At 36.1% G+C, this 4,789-nt stretch overlaps 1 long non-coding RNA gene across 1 annotated transcript in view; it reads left to right on the forward strand.

The window, feature by feature from the left end:
• LOC106869341 (uncharacterized) overlaps positions 1–2,735 on the forward strand; it is a 13,214-nt gene extending 10,479 nt beyond the window's left edge. Inside the window, exon 4 of the long non-coding RNA XR_016242662.1 lies at positions 2,453–2,735. This is a non-coding gene — a long non-coding RNA (uncharacterized LOC106869341). The remainder of the gene's footprint in view (positions 1–2,452) is intronic.
• Positions 2,736–4,789: the final 2,054 nt, after the last annotated feature.

The raw sequence follows: 4,789 nt of genomic DNA on the forward strand, positions 1-4,789 counted from the left end.
AGAGGTTTGTACGTTGCATTCATGATCGCAAGAATGTGGTTTCGTTTCTCGCTCCAGGCAGTGCATTGTCTTGTTTGACAAAACCGCTCATTTCCCGTTGCTCTAGTCCAGTTAGCTGTAAATGAGTAACTCTATGACGGATAAGCCCCAAGTTAAGGAGGAGTGTTGTAGTGTCAGTGACTCATACGCTATGGAAATCGGATAACCGACCCTATGAGTCCTGCGACTCGAAACAGCACAGACCAAGCCAATAAAGGAAAGGAATAATTATTCCCAAAGCCTAAAACTATTTCTTTAGTTTTAAGAAAATACTTTGGCACAAATTGATTTAAATAGATACATCACAAATTCAGATAAATCCTAACCTTCTTATGACATTATAATAAAAGTGTCTAGCGCCTAATCACATGTTACCATCGACAAAATAAATGGGTGAGATCCAAATCGTCGTATGTATAACACTAGAAAGTGATGCTATGTAAACCACACGCAAATATTCTGGACTTAGAAGTATGAGATTTTAATTACCGAAAATTGAGATAGTAATTAAGATAAAAATATGGTAGTAACTGAGCAAATTAAATTAGAGCTCAGCGATAGGTGATTCCTCATATGTCATAGATTAATTATTTTGACTTGACAGACAAATCTGAAGCAGATTTAAAGTAGGAAGGAACATGTCAATAACGAGGTCACGTATGGACCCGAAGGTACCAAAACCTAGCTAACTGATTGATTGACCGAACGATTAATCAAAGAATTGATTAGTTAATTGATTAAATGATTAACAAGTAGATAAATAAAGAACTGACATATAAACAATGCGTATGTTTATTATTAGCATAATGACCCTCCTGAGGTACAACTTAATATGTTTCAATTCACAAGTTCACACCAAGAATCTTGCCAACCAAATACATATTTTTTGTCTATTTGTCTGGCTACATAGAAGACATGAATAAAAATAAATTTGGAGCTAGAAGGAATACCTGCACTTGCCGATAATTGACTATAAGTTTGTAGTTAATAATGGAGAATCTGAACTCTTGTATGGATTTGCGAATATCGTAATATGTTGGTGTTTCGATCAATATCCGTCATAGATTCGAAGGGAGATAAGTCTATAGACACCTGTAGCTTCGACAGAATTCTTAGAGGAATCAGTGTAAATAGAATGTGTGTCAAAGCTGATCTTTTGAAATACAATCAAAACATCTGACGAGTTTCCACGCAGTTTCCGTCCATGCATTTTTACTTTCAATGTTTTAGGCGACTCGAGGCTATGGTAAAAGTCACTTACCAAAGATGTCCCACCATGGTATGTCACGCTGCGGCCACACACGCTACTATATACACAAGCATACACACAGACACACACATGCACACACACACACACACACACACACACACACACACACACACACACACACACACACACACACACACACACACACACACACACACACACAAGCATTATTAATACTCTTTTGCAAATATTTTTTTCAAATAATTGTATCGAAGTTTTGTGTCACAAATCTACGAATTGTGCCGTGAAATTAAGATTAGTCGTTTCATAGATATAAGACTGTTGTTTGTATTATGGAAATACATAAAGACGGTGAGCTGGCAAGAATCGTTAAGCACCCCGGGCAAAATGCTTAGCGGCATTTCACCCGTCCATACTATCTGAGTTCAAATTCCACCGAGGTCGACTTTCAAAATACTTAGAGAACCATACATCTTGGACCTATTGCTCACTGATTTCCGCCTCATTGGTCTAATGAAGGGCATTCTTCAGAACCAACAGCGAGATGACAGATAATGTGTTCACACATTGTACACATATTAATTTTTTCGAAGTGGATCCGAGTGGAATTCAGCGATAACACAAATACATCGCATGTGATGGAAACCATTGTGAGAGGAGTTTTTGTATACGACGATTACTCTACCAATATGTGCGATTAAACGAATTGTGTCAGATAGTAAAAATATAATGCCCACTTCTGCATAAACTTGTATGTGTATATATATATATATATATATATATATATATATATATATATATATATTCCGTTTATATATTTGACAAAATGGCTGATAGTTAGCAAGGTGAGACACACATAAGAAAGAAGAAAGCAAAGGACCACTGATGAGGTCACAGAAGTGTGACGAAAGAGCTCTGGCCGAAATAGGATTAATGTAATGTAATGTAATATAAAGCTGAAGTAAATTCACACCAAATATACAGTGCGTGTGTTTTTATTGGCTAAACTGGCAATATGACCATCCCCACGTACAACAACATATATCTATCTATATATATATATATATATATATATATATATATATATATATATATATATATACAGGGTGCGTAAGGTATTTGAGGACATACCATTTTTGGATCACTGCTGCATTTTTTGCTAATTCTGTATAATCTTTGTTTCAGAAAATAATAATGTTAGAATCTCAGCTTATTGAAGAAATGAAAAGGTAAGCTGCTATTGTAATTATAAAGGCTGAGCATAGCGTTTTTTAAAAGTTGCCAGATCTTTCGTCTACAAAGTTTTAAGGAGCTAGAGACTGAAGATGGAAACGTACCACCAGTATCAAAGCATAAAAAGCATTCTAAACGCTCTGAAGTCAGCTGAACACCTGAATTTATCCGGCAAGTTCAGCAGACCATTGATTACAATCTCAGAAAGTCCATAAAGTCAATGGCAAAAGATTTCCATGTGTCAAAAGTAACAGTCAGAAATGTTGTCCACGAAGACATCAATTTGTCAGAAAAAGCAAAAGAAAATCACTACATTAAATCTAAAAGGCTCTTAAACTGAAAAATCCAGCAGAAGATTTGAATTGGTTTATCTGTTATTATATAGCTGTTTTTTTTCTGTCCTCAAATATCTTACGTACCTTGTATATATATATATATATATATATATATATATATATATATATATATATACGCTATAGTAAATCTCTGAGCGAGAGATAAACAGTACCAGTACGGAATCGTTGAATATATAGTTGCCTGGGGCTAAAAACAACAGTAACATCGTCGTCTATGGGACCGCCACATTGAGTTGGCAAATATATTTTACGATGTATATATATATATATATATATATATATATATATATATGCAGGGCAGGGAATCGTCAATTAGTATCGCTATCAAAAATATCGCTATCAATCTGAAGTAATAATTTGTAGTTTTGAAATCAGTAGTTCTTTGACTGCTATTTCTGAATTCTCAGTATGTCGGAGAAGCAGATTACTGTCAATCCCTATATATTTATGATTATAAATATATATATATATAAATAATAAACCTACATTTTAGGGCGAGCGCTGTCTGATCTTTATAGTAAACATTGACTATATACAAATGCTTTACGCTGTTAGATGTCGTCACAATCACCATTGTGCTCATGAAAAATGCTTGCTGTTCAGAAATTATATTTCTCATATAGAAAAAAAAAATTAGTTTCCTGTCTGGCCAAAGGTAATTTGCATACTTAAAAATAATGAAGAAACAAACAAAATAACTCGAGGCCAACGGCATGAATTTGCATAATTTCAAAATATCATGAATAAATTCTGAAGTTAATTTACATGCAAGCAAAAAGACGACCTGATCGCTGTTGTAAGCAAGAGATGACTATGTACATATGGTTTAATCTGTTACACCTCGTCAGTAATAACATAGTCTCGGTATGTATTGTGATTAGAAGGAATTACAATTTTGTGCATACAACTGAATACAGGCACATATATGGTGTATTCCAGAAGTTTTCAGAAGTTTTGAGAGGAAACATTTATTAATTTCAAAGAAAGTACAATCATCTGATCTATTTCCAAACAGGATCCGCTTACTTCAATGCACTTGTGGTATCGCTCCAACCACTTCGTGAAACCCCATGCAAATCTTCTAAAGTGAGAGTATCCCGGTCTCCTGTCACCGCCTCTTTTGTCTTCACACACACAGACACACAGACACAGTCATAAAACATATATACTGAGGGATAATTAAGCAGGGAACTCCATTGATAAGAAATGATAAAGATTAGATGCAATGCAGGAACCAAGGTGTATTGTTGACACACCAGTGTTGGCTAGGTTTATTGGATGGCCAAGCGGGAGTTAGGGAGTTGTGCATAAAATAAGATAAATGGATTATTTAAACTATAGCCCATTAGTAGAATGAATCTGTATGGGAGGCGGTGGAGGAAGAGTTAAACTTCAACTGGTTTTAGAGGCGAAAGCTATAGAAGTCTGTGGTATTATTAACACTATTGTTTAAGGCGGCGAGCAGGCATAATTGTTAGCACGCTAAGCAAAATGCTTAGTGGCATCTCGTCCGTGCTTACGTTCTGAGTTCAAATTCTGCTGAGGTCGACTTTCCTTTTCATCCTTTCGGGAGGTCGATGAAATAAGTGCCAGTTGCATACTGGGGTCGATCTAATCGACTAGCCCCCCTCCCCAATAATTTCGAGCTTTGTGCCTAGCGTAGAAAAGAATATTATATTGTAAGAGGAAGGCGGCGAGCTGGCAGAAACGTTAGCACTCCGGGCGAAATGCTTAGCGGTATTTCGTCTGCTGTTACGTTCTAAGTTCAAATTCCGTCGAGGTCGACTTTGCCTTTCATCCTTTCGGGGCCGATTAAATAAGTACCAGTTACGCACTGGGGTCGATATAATCGACTTAATCTTCTGTCCGTCCTTGTTTGTCCCCTCTGTGTGTAGCCCCTTGTGGGCAGTAAAGAAATAAGAAACGTTAGCAC

Source organism: Octopus bimaculoides, chromosome 7 (assembly GCF_046866305.1).
Source record: "Octopus bimaculoides isolate indiv1 chromosome 7, ASM4686630v1, whole genome shotgun sequence".
In the NCBI taxonomy this organism is placed as follows: domain Eukaryota; kingdom Metazoa; phylum Mollusca; class Cephalopoda; order Octopoda; family Octopodidae; genus Octopus; species Octopus bimaculoides.